This window comes from Pleurodeles waltl, chromosome 8, assembly GCF_031143425.1.
Source record: "Pleurodeles waltl isolate 20211129_DDA chromosome 8, aPleWal1.hap1.20221129, whole genome shotgun sequence".
NCBI lineage: Eukaryota > Metazoa > Chordata > Amphibia > Caudata > Salamandridae > Pleurodeles > Pleurodeles waltl.
Window position 1 is genome coordinate 4340315 of NC_090447.1, and position 18366 is coordinate 4358680.

Below are 18366 nucleotides of genomic sequence, written 5' to 3' on the forward strand. Positions count from 1 at the left end.
GTTAACATGGATCACCCTCTTGAGTGTCCTGCTAGTGTCCAGGTCCACTAAGTAAGTCACCTGACTCTTCTTTTCTAAGACTGGGTAACGGACACTCCATCTGTCCTGGAGTGCCCTGGGAGACAAAGGCTCCAGAACCCAGACTTTCTGCCCTGGCTGGAATTCAACCATTGCAGCCTTTTGGTCATACCACAACTTCTGGAGTTGTTGGCTGGCCTCTGGGTTTTTGGATGCCTTTTCCATGCACTCAGCCATCCTTGAGCGGAGGCCAAGCACATAGTCCACCACATCTTGTTTAGGGTCATGGAGAGGTCTCTCCCAGCCCTCTTTAACAAGTGCCAGTGGTCCCCTTCTATGGCACCTCTCTGTAGGCGAAAAGAAGCATGGCAGAAGGACATCCCATCTCCTTTTTAGTTTTTCAGGGAGCCCAATGATCATGCCCTTCAATGTCTTGTTAAATCTTTCAACAAGTCCATTGGTTTGAGGATGATATGGTGTTGTGAACTTATAAGTCACCCCACACTCATTCCCACATGTGTTTTAGGTAAGCTGACATGAAGTGTGTACCTCTGTCAGAAACCACTTCCTTAGGAAAACCAACTCTGGTAAAAATACTAATTAGGGCTTTGGCTACTGCAGTGGCAGTAGTTGACCTAAGCGGAATTGCTTCTGGGTACCTGGTAGCATGATCCACTACTACCAGTATGTATTGGTTCCCTGAGGCTGTGGGTGGTTCATGTGGACCCACAATGTCCACACCGACCCTTTCAAAGGGGACCCCCACCACAGTAAGTGGAATGAGGGGGTCCTTTGGATGGCCACCAGTCTTGCCACTGGATTGATAGGTGACACAGGAGTTACAAAACTCCTTTACTTTCTGGGACATATTGGGCCGATAAAAATGGTTTACCAGGCGGCTCCTTGTTTTGGTTTCTCCCAAATGCCCAGCTAGAAGGATGCCATGGGCCAATGTGAGGATAAACTCCCTAAACCCCTGAGGCACTACCACTCTCCTAGTGGCACCAGGTTTGGGATCTCTCGCCTCAGTGTAAAGGAAAGAGCCCATCCTCCCAATAGACCTTGTGGGAGCCACTGACAGCTCCCTTTTCTTGTGCAGCAGCCTGCTGTCTCAGGCCTTCAAGAGTGAGGCAAGTCTTTTGTCCCTGGCACAACTGTTCCCTTGAGGGTCCCCCCTGAGCCCAAGAGCTCTACCTGGTAAGGTTCCAGCTCCATGGACTTAGTTCCCTCAGGGTATAAGACATCTTCCTGAGAAGAGAGGTCTTGTTTCTTATGCTGAGCAGAGGCTGGTCCCCCAGTCCTCTTACCTTTTCTCTTGGAAGGTTGGGCCATTATTCCAGGAGGCTCCAACACTGCTTTTTCATCTGCTCTGTGCTCTTATTTGTAAACACACCAGTTCAAGGATTCCCAGCATGACTGCATGGGTTTTTAGCTCTACCTCAGCCCAAGCTGAGAACTCCAGATCATTCCCTAGCAAGCACTCCACTGGATTTGCAGGAGAGACCACTACCTGTTTCAGGCCAGTAACCCCTCCCCCCTCTAAAGTCACCATACCCATGGGATGGACCTTAGTTACATTGCCAGCATTGGTGACTGGATATGTTTGTCTAGCCAAATACTGTCCTGGGGAAACAAGTTTCTCTGTCACCATGGTAACACTGGCACCTGTATCCCTCAGGGCTTCAACCTTTGTCCCATTTATCAAGAGCTGCTGCCTGTATTTTTGCATGTTAGGCGGCCAGGCAGTTAGTGTGGCTATATCCACCCCACCCTCAGAGACTAGTGTAGCTTCAGTGTGAACCCTGATTTGCTCTGGGCACATTGTTGACCCCACCTGGAGACTGGCTATTCCAGTACTAGCTGGAGTAGTGTTAGTGGGACTTTTCTTGAGACAGGCCTTGTCTCCAGTTTGGTGCTGTAGGAGGCTGGGCTGGTTTGTAGTGGGTACCTTGGTACTTACACCTTATACCAGGTCCAGTTATCCCTTATTAGTGAAGCAGTAGTGTTCTAGCAGATTAGGCTGATAAAGGTAGATATAGCAGAGCAGCTTAGGCTGAACTAGGAGACATGCAATGCTCCTGCAATATTGAGACAAAACTCAGTGTTACCAAAAATAAAGGTATTTATTTGGGTGACACTGTACCAAAAATATCTTAGAGGCAATACTCCTTCTGGTGGTAAGTATTATACACAATATACACACTAGACACCAAAATAAGGTAAGTAAACAAGCATAGTATAGTGCAAACAATAGGAAATGCTGTAGAATGCAATAGGAGAAAATAGGTCTAGGGGCAACACAAACCATATACTAAGAAAGTGGAATGTGACCCACATATCCACTCCTAGATAGGTGTAGTGTGTGCAGAATCGCTGGGAAAGTAAGACTACACCAAAGGTAAGTAAATTACCACACCCCAGAGCCCAGAAAAGCAGGAGTATAGTACTGCAAGTTTCCTTAGGACACACTACACCTCATTTTGAAGAATTTGCAGCAACCAACCAAGTCTGCAAAGAACAACTGCTGGATTATTGGACCTGAAGACCTGCAAAGGAAGGGGACCATGTCCAGAAGTCGAAAGAAGTTCCAGGAAGGACAGGAGCCCCTGCCAACCAAGAAGAGGGTGCAAAAGAAGAGTCTTCAGTTGGACAAAGACTGCAGAAATGCACCTTAGGAAGGTGTCAGTGGGTTCCTGCATAACGCAAAGGATGTCCCATGATGTGAAGATTGTTTCAGATGTGATTTAGTGTTGGAAGTCACCAACAAGCCTTGGCTATGACAAAAGTACGTTTTTCCTCAAAATGGTGCTGGATGGACCCAGGAGGGACCTGGAGGCCTCAACTCTGTGTGAGGAGGAAGAGGCAGATCTCAGCACTTTAGAGAGCCCTCAGGATGCCAGCCAGCACCCCCGGGAGTCGCAGAATCCAGGGACAAAGGAGGTGCAAAATGCAGTTGTTGCTGCACAACAAAGGAAGGCCCCACACCTCCGGAGAGCAACTCAGCGAGTTGAGCATCGCAGAATGGAGTGCTGGGGACCTGGGCCAGGGTGTGCACAAAGGAATTTTTCAAACAATGCACAGAGGCCTCATGAGGTGAAGAAGACACAGTACACAGGGGTACTGTCGCTCTCAAGGAAGGCAAGGTCTTACCTCCTCCAAATTGCATCAGCAGGACCTCAGGACAGTCTATGTTGATGATGTCCACCCTCTGTGTCCTTAGGAGCATGCTCGTCACCGTGAGAGGAGTCCCAGGGTACCGGTCGTCATCTTGGAAGGTGCCTGCTTGGAGCAGGGCAGTGTCTCCGTCACTCCATGGGAGATTTCTTCAGCCCTTCTGGTGCAGGATGAAGACAGGGAGTCCCCAGAGCATGCACACCATGGAAACTGTTGCAGTTGCTGACTTGGAGCTGAGGTTGTTGAAGAAAAGTATCTCTGGAGGATACTTTGTTGCAGTTACAGCGTTTCTTGGAGCAGGCTGTGGTTGATCCGAGGTCAGAGGATGCTGAAGTTGTTGCAGAGGATTCCTGAAGGAAACTTGCAAGCAGAATCTGCAGAGAACCCACAGGTGAGACCCTAAATAGCCCTGAGAGGGGGATTGGCTACCTAACCAGGTAAGGACCTATCAGGAGGGGTCTCTGACGTCACCTGCTGGCACTGGCCACTCAGAGGCCTCCAGAGTGCCCCCACACCTTGTAAAGGAAGATGGCTGACGTCTGGGACACACTGGAGGAGCTCTGGGCACCACCCCTGGGGTGGTGATGGACAGGGGAGTGGCCACTCCCCTTTCCTTTGTCCATTTTCACACCAGAGCAGGGACTGGGGGTCCCTGAACTGGTGTAGGCTGGGTTATGCAAGCAGGGCACAGTTTGTGCCCTTCAAAGCATTACCAGAGGCTCTGGGAGGCTACCCCTCCCAAGCCTGTAATGCCTATTTCAAAGGGAGAGGGTGTCACACCCTCCTACCAAAGGAAATGCTTTGTTCTGCCTTCCTGGGACTGAGCTGCTCAGACCCCAGGAGGACAGAATCCTGTCTGTGAGGTGGCAGCAGCTGTAGCTGCAGTGCAATCCTCAGAGAGATGGTTTGGCAGTACTGGGGGTCCATAGTGGAGCCCCCAGGATGCATGGAATTGGCTCCCTAATACCAGATTTAGAATGGGGGGACAATTCCATGATCTTAGACATGTTACATGACCATATTCGGAGTTACCATTGTGAAGTTTCATATAGGTATTGACCTATATGTAGTGCACGCGTGCAATGGCGTCCCCGCACTCACAAATTCCGGTGAAATGGCCCTGAACTATTTGGGGGCACCTTTGCTAGTGGAAGGGTGCCCTTACACTTGGTAACTTTGCACCTAACCTTCAGCAAGGGAAGGTTAGACATATAGGTGACTTATAAGTTACTTAAGTGCAGTGAAAATGGCTGTGAAATAGTGTGTGCACTATTTCACGCAGGCAGCAATGGCAGTCCTGTGTAAGGGCTTGTCTGTGCTCCCTATGAGTGGCAAAAGAAATGCTGAAGCCCATATGGGTCTCCTGGAACCCCAATGCCCTGGGTACCTAGGTACCATATACTAGGGACTTATAAGGGGGGGGTCCAGTGTGCCAATTGAAATTGGTAACTGAAGTCACTGGCCTACAGTGACACATTTAAAAGCAGAGAGGACATAAGCACTGAGGTTCTGATTAGCAGAGCCTCAGTGACACAGTTAGGCACTAAAAAGGCATACACATTAGGCAAACAACTATGAGCACTGGGGTCCTGACCAGCAGGATCCCAGTGAGACAGGCAAAAACATACTGACATACAGGTAAAAAATGGGGGTAACATGCCAAGGAAGATGGTACTTTCCTACAGGTGCCCATGATTTTTACAGTTTTGACACCAGACCTTCTTGGGATCATAGTTTTCACTTTTGTACCCATTTGTAGACTGTGAAGAGGCTCGGGCCCACCCTTCTGAGCAGGTTTTTGGGGTCCTTGAGAAGACTCTTTGCTTTTGTCCTTAGATGTCTCACAACCCTTCCCCTGGGAGGCTTTGTGACTCCTTTCTTTTGGTCACCTTCTGTGGAAGTTTTGGACACCCTTGTCTTAACCCAATGGTCTGCCTTCTTTCCCAATTCTTGGGGAGAAATTGGACCTAGGTCTACCAGATGTTGATCCAACTTATCATTGAAGCAGTTACTTAACAGGTGTTCCTTCATAAACAAATTATAAAGCCCATCACAGTCATGCACTCCACTGCCAGTTATCCAACCATCTAGTGTTTTCACTGAGTAGTCAACAAAATCAACCCAGGTTTGACTCAAAGTTTTGTGACCCCCCCTGAACCTAATTCTATACTCCTCAGTGGAGAATCCAAAGCCCTCAATCAGGGTAGCCTTCATGTGGTCATAGGATTCTGCATCTTTACCAGAGAGTGTGAGGAGTCTATCCCTTCACTTACCATTGAACAGTTCCTAAAGGAGAGCTCCCCTGTGAGATCTGTTTAACTTTCTTGGTGCACAAGCCCTCTCAAAAGCTGTGAACCATTTGGTGAAATCATCACCCTCTTCATATTTTGAGACAATCCCTTTGGGGATTTTGTAGGAGGTCAGTATTCTCTCTGACCCTATTTAGGTTGCTGCCACCATTGATGGGTGCTAAGCCCATTTTTGCTCTCTCCCTTTCTATAGCTAGGAGTTTTTGCTCCATAGCTAACCTCTTGGCCATCCTTGCTAAAAGGATGCCCTCTTCATTGAGGCTGCCCTCAATGTTTCCAGTGGAGCTGGACTCCCCTGTGGAGGATCCAGATCCAGTGATTACTATCCTTGGAGACAGGGGTCTTGGGACCTTTGTCTCCCTAGTTAGGTGAGGAGGAGGGAGATCAACTTCCCCATCCCTAACATCTTCCCTGTCTGAGTGGAGTTCTTCCTCCTCAGAAGGGTGGTCCCTTGTATACTCTGCCAAGAGCTCCTGGAGCTTGACCTTGCTAGGGTTGGAACCTGTTCTAATATTTTTCAGCTTACAGAGAGCCCTTAACTCTGCCATCCCTAGATGTAGGTAAGGGGTGTGGTTGAGTTTCAAAACTATGGGGGTGATTCTAACCCTGGCGGTCGGTGTTAAAGCGGCGGCCAACCCGCCAACAGGCTGGCGGTAAAAAAAATGGGATTCTGAGCCTGGCGGGAACCGCCAACACAGACAGCCACCTTAACACTCCGACCGCCACGGCGGTACAAACAAACAGCGCGGCGGTCACCGCCAACAGCCAGGCGGCAGACAATGTACCGCCCACACTATTCCAACTCACCAATCCGCCACCTTTTCCGGGGCGGGAGCACCGCCGATAAAAACACGGCGGAAACAGACTACGGACGGGAAAACGCTCACCACTACGCACTCCAGGAGGAAGGAGGACAGCATGGAACCCGAATTAAACATCCTACCTGCTCTCGTCTACCTTCTCATCTACCACGAGTACGAAGTCCGGCGCAGACGACAACGGTGAGTACTGCACCTACGACACACGGGAGGGGGAGGACGAAAGGTTACGGGCACACACATATGCGACCCCCCCCTCCCCCCCCAACTATGTACTCACCAATGCAGAGCACCAAGTCACAGTGACACCACCCAAACACCCCTGAAAAATGCTAGGACATAATCATATTTGGAATAAATATTTATGTAGCAAAAAGCTCCAGAAAATTAGCGTACAACCATGAAAGATATCCACAACAAAACTAATGACATACACATCAGTGTATAACTGAAGTACCAAGTCCTGCACATCCTACGAATTCAGCATGTCCGTGGGCCAAAGTCTTGAGAAACAAGGGCAAAGCCCACACAGGACACCTGAGTCCTTTGGAGAGAACACTGCAGGGGCATCAGATGTAAAAACTACAGGCACCTCAGGGGGAAGGGAAGGGGGGGGCACCACAGCCACATGAGTCCACGACGCCAGATCCACGAGGAGCCACCATGCCCACTGGACCATCCTGGGGAGTGCAAAGCCACAGTCTCTCAATGTCTCTACAGTGGGTGGGCTGCCCACTGGACCATCCTGGGGAGTGCAAAGCCACAGTCTCTCAATGTCTCTACAGTGGGTGGGCTGCCCACTGGACCATCCTGGGGAGTGCAAAGCCACAGTCTCTCAATGTCTCTACAGTGGGTGGGCTGCCCACTGGACCATCCTGGGGAGTGCAAAGCCACAGTCTCTAAATGTCTCTACAGTGGGTGGGCTGCCCACTGGACCATCCTGGGGAGTGCAAAGCCACAGTCCATCAGGTGGATGACAGTCTCCACTGGTCAAGGAGGAGGCATGGTGGGCACAGTGAACCATAAATGGTGCTTGAGACGGCGGTGCCCTGTTCAGCGGTGCTTGAGACGGCGGTGCCCAGCGGAGCGGTGCTTGAGACGGCATTGCCCAGCGGAGCGGTGCTTGAGAGGAAGGGCCCAGCGGAGCGGTGCCTCAGAGGAAGGGCCCAGCGGAGCGGTGCTTGAGGCGGCGGGGCCCAGCGGAGCGGTGCTTGAGACGGCGGTGCCCAGCGGAGCGGTGCTTGAGACGGCGGTGCCCAGCGGAGCGGTGCTTGAGACGGCGTTGCCCAGCGGAGCGGTGCTTGAGAGGAAGGGCCCAGCGGAGCGGTGCCTCAGAGGAAGGGCCCAGCGGAGCGGTGCTTGAGACGGCGGGGCCCAGCGGAGCGGTGCTTGAGACGGCGGTGCCCAGCGGAGCGGTGCTTGAGACGGCGGTGCCCAGCGGAGCGGTGCTTGAGACGGCGGGGCCCAGCGGAGCGGTGCTTGAGAGGAAGGGCCCAGCGGAGCGGTGCCTCAGAGGAAGGGCCCAGCGGAGCGGTGCTTGAGACGGCGGGGCCCTGTTCAGCGGTGCTCTTCTGCACCGCGGGCCCTGTTCAGCGGTGCCTATCTCCACGGCGGGGCCCTGTTCAGCGGTGCTCTTCTGCACCACGGGCCCTGTTCAGCGGTGCTCTTCTGCACCGCGGGCCCTGTTCAGCGGTGCCTATCTCCACGGCGGGGCCCTGTTCAGCGGTGCTCTTCTGCACCGCGGGCCCTGTTCAGCGGTGCCTATCTCCATGGCGGGGCCCTGTTCAGCGGTGCTCTTCTGCACCGCGGGCCCTGTTCAGCGGTGCTCTTCTGCACCGCGGGCCCTGTTCAGCGGTGCCCTTCTGCACCGCGGGCCCTGTTCAGCGGTGCTCATCCAGCAGGTCAAGGGAGCCAGACCTGGCCTGGACTCCCTGCTCAGTCGCCCTCGGACCGTGACGTTTCTGGACCCTTCGGGGACGGACTCCTGGCCTCCTTAGTGTCCTCCTTCCCAGCTGGGATGTGGCATGTGGGGTCCACCTTCTCCGCGCTCCTGCTGCCCTTCCGCTCCTTTGATGGGGCTCTCGGGCCCTTGCCTCCCCTAGATGGTGTGGGTGGTGAAGTGGCCGCACATTGCTCCTTGGGGGCAGCCCTGTCGGTCCTCGCACGGCGGTCCTTGTTTTTGAGGGTCCTCTTGCCGGGGGGGGGGCCTGGACGTGTCCTTGCTGCTGATTGATGTGTCACTGCTGGCAAAGGGTGGGCTCCAGAACCCAGGCACAACAGTGACACCCGAAGCTGGGCTGGTGGTGGCTGCGGTGCTCTTGGGACTCTTTGAAGATGGATGGGGGAGCTCATCGGGGGGAAAGAGGTTAAGGTTAGCCAGGAAAAGTTTTTTAGGGCCAAGGTAAAGGGTAGGAGAAGTGGAGATGGAAGTGGAGGTAGAGGAGGTGGTTGTAGGAGAGTCAGGTGTGCTGTCATTGGGTGAAGGTGCTGGTGCTGTAGGCTGTCGTGAGGTGGATGGCTGTTGGGTGGGTGGCTGCCTGCGTTTGTGTGTCTTGGAAGAGGGGGTGACAGACACAGTGGGAGAGGACACAGGGGACGTGTACATGGCAGTGGGGGTGGTGACTGCACGAGTGTGGACTGTACTGGAGGGTGAGGTGGTGATGGAAGCACTGGCTGATGTTGGGGTGCATGCAGGTGTGAGTGTAGACGTCACAGGGAGGGAGGAGGGAGACGAGGAGGAGGGGGACACAGGGGTGGCAGTGGCTGTTGGCATGTCTGCATCTGGGTGTTGCTCGGGTGAGTGTTTGCGGGATCTGTGGTGCTTGTGTTTGGATGAGCTGCTCTTGGGTGTTGAGGTGTGTGCAGGCTGGTCTGATGGTGTGGATGGGATAGGCTGAGGAACAGGAGACAGAGACAGGCTGGAGGCAGTCAGAAGAGGGAGGCTGGAAACAGGGACAATGGCTGCCGTCAGTGCTGAGGCCAGAGCAGTGAACGCTCGTTGATGGGCAGCCTGACCCGAATGAATGCCCTCCAGGTACGCATTGCTCTGTTGCACCTCCCTTTGCACACCCTGGATGGCATTCAAAAGGGTCGTCTGCCCAACAATGAGCGTCCTTACCAGGTCAATGAGCTCTGCACTGAGGGCAGCAGGGGCAACAGGGGCAGGGGCTGAGGTGCCTGGGGCGAAGGAGACGCGCGCCTTCCTGGGCGAACCGGCACGGAGCGAAGACTGAGGGGCTTCTGGGAGGGCGGGGCTGGTGCGCTGGGTGGCGGCTGTACCTGTAGAGGCGGGGGGCACGGATGTTGCCGCCACCCCTAGGGAGCTCCCATCCGAGGACGTGTCGCTTTCGCTGCTCTCACCAGCGGTCCCCGTCGTGGTGCTCCCCTCGCCCTCCGGATCACTGGTGCCCTCGGTGTCTGTTCCTGGGCCCACCGGGGCCTTGTGTCCTGCAGCTCCCTCGTGCTCCGATGCCATATCTCCTCCGCCTGATGATGCTAATGCACACATGCACAAGAAGATGAAGAGAAAGGGTGGGGGGAGAAAAAAGAAGACCAGGTTGAGTGCATGCAATGTCAACACCGTTGGCGGAGAGGATAGACACAGGTGCCTAATGCACTAAGCCGCGCATTCGGGGTACACTACTCAGTACTACTGACTAAGACAACAGGCCAAGAGACGTCAAACGCGCACATGGGAGATGCTGGACCTTCAATGGCTGTACTTGTCACCCTACCGAGGTGGGGGCCGGGGGCACAGGGCCATGCCTAAGGGAGAGGACTACACTACAGAAAGCGCCCTGGCCTAATGTCACCCACAGCCCTCCTCCCCCACCCAGACGCCTCCACTGCGCAGAAAGATAGGAAAATGTGCTGATACTCACCCCCTTGTGTCTGCTGTGATGTCTTAAAGCGCCCATCCAATTCAGGGTAGGCCACCGCCAGGATCCGGGACATCAGGGGGGTCATGGTGCGACTGGCACCCCTCCTAGGTTGGGAGGCCATCCCCAGCAGTGTTTCTGCGGTCTTCCTTGTTCCGCGGCGGATGTCCTCCCACCTCTTGCGGCAGTGGGTGCCCCGTCTGTTGTGGACCCCCAAGGTCCGGACTTCCTTGGCGATGGCACGCCAAATCTCGATCTTCTGATGGGCGCTGACCTATTAGACATGTACAGGGTGGAAAGGAGGAAATCATCAATGACCTGCATGTTAGATGTAATTGCCTCCCCCCCACCCACTTTGCCATATGGCACATGCTCTCATCTGTCGGGCGTTGCACTCCTCATTCGCCCCCCACCCCACCAACTTACATCCACCCCAATCCACACAGGCATAGCCCATTCCATTAGCACCCGGTGTACTCACTTGTTGGTCTGGAGGACCGTAGAGTAGCGCATACTGGGGGAGGACCCCATCCACGAGCTTCTCCAACTCTTCAGACGTGAAGGCAGGGGCCCTTTCCCCAGTCGCAGCAGCCATTGTATCTTCCAGACCGAGTTCACAGCAGCACTTGCAGTATAGGTCCTCTCCTGTGGATGATCAGGTCTCGAGTGATTAAGCAGATAGAAAATGGCGGTCACGTCCGCGGCGGTGCGTACCGCGGCGGTGCGTCCCGCGACCGCCGGCGCACTTCGTTATTGGCTCCTGAAACCCATAGGCTTCAATGTTAACCAATGCGGCTTTGCGCCGCGGTCTTCGACCGCCTACCGCCACGGTGTGCCCCGCCAGCGCATTGACCTCACATCCCATTGTCCCACTTCACAGGTCAGGCAGCCGCCATTTCAAGGGCCCACATGGCTTAATTTTGACTGCGACACACAGGCCTAGGCCTTGCATTGCCACACATACACGCCTTTCAACCCATTGCCATTCTTTAACTGTGCAAGCTGTCTGTACGTACATGTGGTTTGGCTGACTCTGTGCTCCATGTTGTCGTTCCTAGGCACCGTCCGCTGGGACTTGCGATGAGAAGGAGGAATCCTCGCGTGTACCGACCGCTGGTGGACCTGTCGACAATGGAAGAACGCCATATAATACTTCGATACAGACTTGACCGTGCCACTATCCATGAACTGTGTGCCCAGCTGGAGCCAGCCCTGATGTCCCCCATCCGCCAACCCACAGGGATTCCCCCTCTGGTGCAGGTTTTGTCAGTCCTCTATTTTTTGGCCAGTGGGTCATTCCAGACCACAGTGGCCATGTCATCTGGAATGTCTCAGCCTATGTTTTCTAAGATTTTGAGCAGAGTGTTGTCTGCCCTGATGAAACTCATGCGGAGCTACATCATTTTCCCCGAGGAGGGTGACTTGCCTACAGTGAAGGGTGATTTCTATGCCCTTGGACATATCCCCAACATCATTGGTGCCATTGATGGGACCCATGTGGCTTTGGTACCCCCAAAAGACGATGAGCAGGTGTACCGAAACAGAACAAATTATCATTCGATGAATGTCCAGGTGGTCTGTTTGGCTGACCAGTACATCTCCCATGTAAATGCCAAGTTCCCAGGGTCAGTGCATGACGCGTATGTGATGCGAAATAGCAGCATCCCCTATGTGATGGAGCAGCTACAGAGACAACGTGTGTGGCTAATAGGTGACTCTGGTTACCCCAACCTGCCGTGGCTACTGACCCCAGTAAGGAATCCCCGGACAAGGGCAGAGGAACGCTACAATGAGGCCCATGGGCGTACTAGGAGGGTGATTGAGCGAACCTTTGGCCTCCTGAAGGCCAGGTTTAGGTGCCTGCATATGACCGGTGGATCCCTAATGTACTCACCAAAGAAGGTGTGCCATATCATCGTGGCGTGCTGTATGCTTCACAACCTGGCTTTGCGACGCCAGGTGCCTTTCCTGCAGGAGGATGGTCCAGATGGTGGTGTTGTAGAAGCCGTGGAGCCTGTGGAGAGTGAAGAGGAGGAAGACTCAGAGGACGACACAGACAATAGGGATAGAGTGATACAACAGTATTTCCAGTAACACCCAGGTAAGAATCACCCACGCCATTTCCCAATTGCTTCTAGCCTCCTGCATCTGTACTTTCCGTAGTTCCCACCAGATATATTTGGGTAATTTTTGCCTTTCCCTTCCCTTCTCAGTGCTGTCTGACTCAGTACCTGACTTCTGCTTGGTTCGCCCATGAAATACAGCGTATTGACATTGGTATGTTGTCATGACTAATTGACAGAACAGAAATTGAACAGTAATATGTAATACATTTGTTAATAATACAGCATGACTCAAAACAGATTTGTGTGCAAAATGTGATTTATTTACAGTGCTAGATATCGGTACATGTGATTCTAAGGGTGATGGGTGGGGGTGGAGGAATATCCATGGCAGAGTCCAGTTCTCAGTCTCACAGGTGCATTGTTCTTTTGCCTGTGGAAGGATGGAGCATAGGCAGTTCATGGTTGGACAGGGTGGCAATGTGGGACAGTGGGAAGAGTTCAGGGGGTATGTCCTGCTGGCGGGGGTCTTGACATCCTACTCTGTCTTTTTCTTTGGTCTCAGGCTCCTCTTACGGGGTGGGTGTTCTTCAGCAGGAGGTGGGGTTCTGGGGGGCTGTCGAGGTGTTGGGACCTCCTGTCCACTAGCGCCGGCGGAGGTGGTAGGCTGTTCCTGGTCCGGCCTAGTGACAGGGGCCCTGTGTGGTGCACCATGGTCCCGCAACGCGTCCTCTATCCTGTGGAGGGCCAGGACGATGGTCCCCATTGCGGTCCCGATGATTCTCAGCTCCTCCCTGAACCCCATGTAGCGTTCTTCCTGCTGTGCCTGGATCTCAGTGAACCTGGCCAGTACCGTCGCCATCGTTTCTTGGGAGTGGTGGTATGCCCCCATGATGGTGGTGAGGGCCTCTTGGAGAGTGGGTTCCCTGGGCCTCTCCTCCCCCCCCTGTCGCACAGCAGCCCTCCGAGCTGCCCGGTTTCCCCCGGCCTCTGTCCCCTGGCCGGTGTGCCCGCTCCCACTGCCCCCAGGTCCCTGTTGTTGGTGGGGTGTTGGGTTAGCCTGGGTGCCCTGTAGTGGCGGACACACCGCTGATTGAGCTGTCCTAGAGACAGAGGCATGGGCCCGCTGGGTGGGAGCTGTGCTGGTGTCGGCAGAGTGGGTCGGGTCTGGTGTGGCCTGTGGCTGCCTGAGGGGAACCGACTGCCCAGAGGTCCCCGATGGTCCGGGCTGGTCATCAGGTTCACTGTCGACAGAGCTGCTATCCTCAGTGTGGGCCTGTTCCGGTGGTGGGATGGACACTTCTGGACCCTCCTGGCTGGTGTGTTGTCGTTCGGGTCCTGCATGGGGTGAGAGAGTTTGGTTATTGTTTCTGTGTGTGCAATAGCATGCGTGTTGTGGGTGCCCTTGTCCCCCAGTGCAGGCATTCCCTGGAGGGAGGTGTTGTGAGGGTATTTAGTGGGGGGGAGGGGTTAGTGCAGTGGTCATGCTTAGGTGATGGGTGCCCATGATTTGTGTTGGCATGCAGGAGTTGGTGTTGGGATGGGTGGGTTGTGCTGGTGAGACATTGTCAGGGAGGATGTGTGCTGGGGGGTTGGGGGTGAGGGTGGGGGTGTGGGTTGGCATGCTGGTGGGGTGGGGGGGATATAGTAGTTGAGATGGGACTTACCAGAGTCCATTCCTCCGGCTACTCCTGCGAGGCCCTGAGGATGCAGGATGGTCAAGACCTCTTGCTCCCACGATGTAAATTCGGGAGGGGTGGGTGGGGGTCCGCCGCCAGTCTTCTGGACCGCGATGTTGTGCCTGGAGACCATCGATCGGACCTTCCCCCGTAGGTCGTTCCATCTTTTGCGTATGTCCTCCCTATTCCTGGGATGCTGTCCCACCGCGTTGACCCTGTCCACGATCCGCTGCCATAGCTCCGCCTTCCTGGCTATACTGGTGTGCTGCACCTGCGAGCCGAAGAGCTGGGGTTCCACTCTTAGGATTTCCTCCACCATGACCCGGAGTTCTTGGTCCGAAAAGCGTGGGTGCCTTTGGGGTGCCATGGGGTGGTGTGGGTGAGGTGTGGGGTGGTATATGTGATGAGGAGTGTGTTGGTGAGTGGTGCTTTGTGCTACTATGTGGTGTGTGTGATGGTGTAGTGTGCCTCAGTGTGTCTTGCTATGGATTGTCTGCTGTGTCTCTCTCTCCTTCTCTCAGTAATTATGGTCGCAGGGGTTTGTGGGTGATGTGGGTGTGTGTTTTATAGTTGGTTGATTGTGTGGGAGTGGTGTGTGTATGTGTATCAGGTGTGTGTATTTCAAATTGTCCAATGTGGCTGTGTTTTGGTGCTGTGTGTGTATTCTGACCGCGGCGGTGTGTAGCGCCAATGGAATACCGCGTTTGAATGACCGCCGTGTGGATTCGTGGGTCGTAATGGCATGGGCGTATTTCTGTTGGCGTGACGGTGGAGGTTTGGTCATCTCCAGTTTATCGCTGCCCGCCGATGTGGCGGGCTGCAGTGGAGGACGGATTTTTGGAGGTTTGGCCGTTGTGGGTCAGAATGACCGTGGCGGTTGACCGCGGCCGCGGCGGTGTTATGGCGGTCTTATGACCGGCGGTAAGGGCATTTTACCGCCGAGGTCAGAATCACCCCCTATATCTTCTGAGCTGATCATTATGTTACTAAAAGTTGAGATTACTTTTTAGAAATTAAGAAAAATTTCTAGTAACTAAATCCTATCTTGAAAATAACTTTTAAATCTAAAAAAGGCCCTAGCAGGACTTCTAAACATTCAGAAAAAATAGTCAAATTAAAAAATCAGTTTTCTAAAGGCAATTTTGGAATTTAGTCGTGTGATCAGATATTGGCTGAGTAGTCCAGCAAATGAAAAGTTGAAGACTCCACCGCTGATCCACCACTGTAGGAAGCTGGCTCTGTATATACTATATCAAAATGAGATATAGTGTGCACAGAGTCCAGGGGTTCCCCAGAGGCTTAACAGAGGCTAAAGTAGATAATACTAATGCTCTCTTTTGTGATAGTGTGGTCGAGCAGTTAAGCTTATCAGAGGGTAGTGCAAAGCATTTGTTGTACATACACAGACAATAGAAGAAGCACACACTCAATTACTTAACTCCAGACTAATATGATTTTATATAGAAAAATATGTTTTGTTATTTTATTTCTATTTTATTTTATTTCTAGAACCACAAGATTCAGTTTGCAGATAAGTACATAAAATAAAAGGTACTCGGCATATATATGATCAGGACTTTCAATAGAATCGACAATGTGTACAGTTGTTCTTAAAATGGCAAAAAGCTACTTTAAAAGTGGACACTGCATTTTTCAACAGTTCCTGGGGGGAAGAAAATATAGTACAGTTTTGCAGGTAAGTATTCAACTTAAAGTTCTTATCTCTGGGGTTTAGGTAGTTCGTTGTTGGGGGTTGAAGTTAACCCCAAGCACCCACGAACAGCAACATGGGGCCGGTCGGGTGCAGAGGTAAAAGAGGAACCAGTGGAGTAGTGTGGCACAATGGTTAGAGCGGTAGACCCTGATGCAGAGATCTGGTCCGGGACCAGAGTTCAATTCCCACCTCGGTGCTCAATTCCACTGGACCAGATAATTCTCACCTCAGTGCCTAATCTAATTAATGGGTCCCACTCTGGGCAATAGCTTGCTTAATCTCCACAATGGCCCTTACAGCACTTGGATGCCTGGCTTCACCCTGGGGCTGTCCAGGAGTCGGTGCCTCACAGGGAAAAGCCAGGAGGGGTTCCACAGTGGTATGCGTACAGCGCCTTGAGAACTGAACGGGTGAGTAGTGCGCTATACAAGTGCAATGTATTTTAACCAAATTAACGTGGGCTGCTATGGAGAATCCACTAGCTGTAGCGCCCTGGGGCACTGTAACACGAGGCATGAGCCTTTGAGGCACACCACCAGGTACTACAGATCCTGCATGGGGGAGGTGTGAAGCACCTCCACCCAGGACAGGCTTTGTTTCTGGCCACCAAAAGCTCTCACCCCATGTGGCCAGACACTCGTCTGGTAGTGGCAGGCTGGCACAGACTGGTCAGTCCTGCACTAACAGTTTGGCTAACATTCAGGAGGCATCTCTAAGATGAACGTCCATTCATAGTAGAAGCAGATGCTTCAGATGTGGCAATTGGTGCAGTGTTATCGCAACGCAACAAAGATACCGGTCAGCTACACCCTGTAGCTTACATGTCTCGAAAACTGAACGAAGCTAAACAAAATTATGTCATTGCTGAGAAAGAACTTCTAGCAATCCATGATGCCTTCAAAGAATGGAGACACTATTTGCTAGGCGCCAAGTACACTATTACAGTATACACAGATAATCGTAATCTCCAGTTCATGAGTTCAGCTAGACTTTTGACTCCTCGACAATTACAATGGGTGCTGTTTTTTGCCGAGTTTGATTTTGTGGTAACCTTCCATCCCAGCAAAGACAATCGCAAAGCGGAGGCCTTGTCCAGACAAGACTCCACCATGTTACCCACAATCCAGCCCCCACGAGCTATCATTGCTCTAGACAAAATCCTTTGTATCATTAAAACTGAAGACTTTTTTGAAAATATTTGTAATTCTTTCACCATCGATAAATGGCAGAAATGGGCTCAAGCAGACCCCAAAAGATCAATCAAACAAGCCCTACCTTTTCATGATGCATGTTTATTTGTTCCAACTACCAAGTTGAGCAAGTTAGTGTTTCATTGGTTGCACATTATACCTATGGAGGTCATCCAGGTATTCCTAAAACACTTGAACTACTCCAACAATATTTTTGGTGGCCTACTTTGACAAAAGACGTCAAGCTAATGGTAACTAACTGTGAAGTTTGGGCTCGTATCAAGACAAGTCATTCAAAACCAAAAGGACTGTTACATCCTCTCCCAACTCCACTCCGACCTTGAGGACACATATCAATAGACTTTATTACAGGACTGCCAGTTGTTCAACATCACTCAGTAATCCTTGTAGCAGTAGATACTCTCACCAAATATGCACATTTCATTGCTTGCAGGAAATTGCCTACATCCAGTGAATTGGCAACAATACTTTTAAATCGAGTGGTCCATTATCATGGATTACCAAAAGTAATTCTCTCTGATCGAGGTTCACAATTTGCCTCTAACTTCTGGAAAACGTGGTGCAAAACGCTGCAAGTTACATCTACATTATCTACCAATCATCATCCTCAAACAGATGGCCAAACTGAGAGACTAAATCAAACATTGAAACAATATTTGCGGGCTTATGCTGAAAAAGCACTCCATTCTTGGGTATCAATGCTTTGGTTAGCTGAACTGGCCTACAATAACCCGCATCATACGTCCACTGGAGCAACACCCTTTTTTGGTCTATTTGGTTATCACCCAGATACTTTGCCAATCACAATTCCACAAGAAAGTTCACTTACACCAGCGGTGTCAGAAACAATACGACAACTCCATGAAACCCAGAAACAAATCCAGCAACATCTAAACAAGGCAAAACAAAAGTATAAAAAACATTATGACAAAAAACATTGTGAGGGACCACAATATGAACCAGGAGATAGAGTGTGGCTTTCCACACGCCACATTGATTTCAAGAAAAGACATATGTTTAATCCCAAATATATAGGTCCTTACACAGTTCTTCAACAGATCAATCCAGTAACCTACAAACTACAGTTACCAAAATCACTACGTATTCATCAAGTGTTTCATACTTCTCTCCTGAAAAGAGCATTCCAGGAAACTCCCTCTCCACCAACTCCAGTACTAGAACAAGGAGAATTGGAATACAAAGTAAAACAGGTTCTGGATTCAAAATTTAGAGGTTGTACTCTCTGGTATCTAATATCTTGGAAAGGGTTGTCGCGTAGGCTCTCATTATCCTAATGAGACTACTGGATTTTTGGGCAGCAAGATTGTTCGCAGTGTGGGGGACTAAGTCTAACCCACGGTGAAGGACCCTTGTCACCCCAAATCCGGGTTATGCTCCGGCTAACTAGCAGTGCCCCATCTCTCCCGAAGGGAAGAGACAATTGGGCAGCCGAGCGCATGACATCTTAGTACTTCCCAGGGAAGTCGTGGTCAATCAGGTCA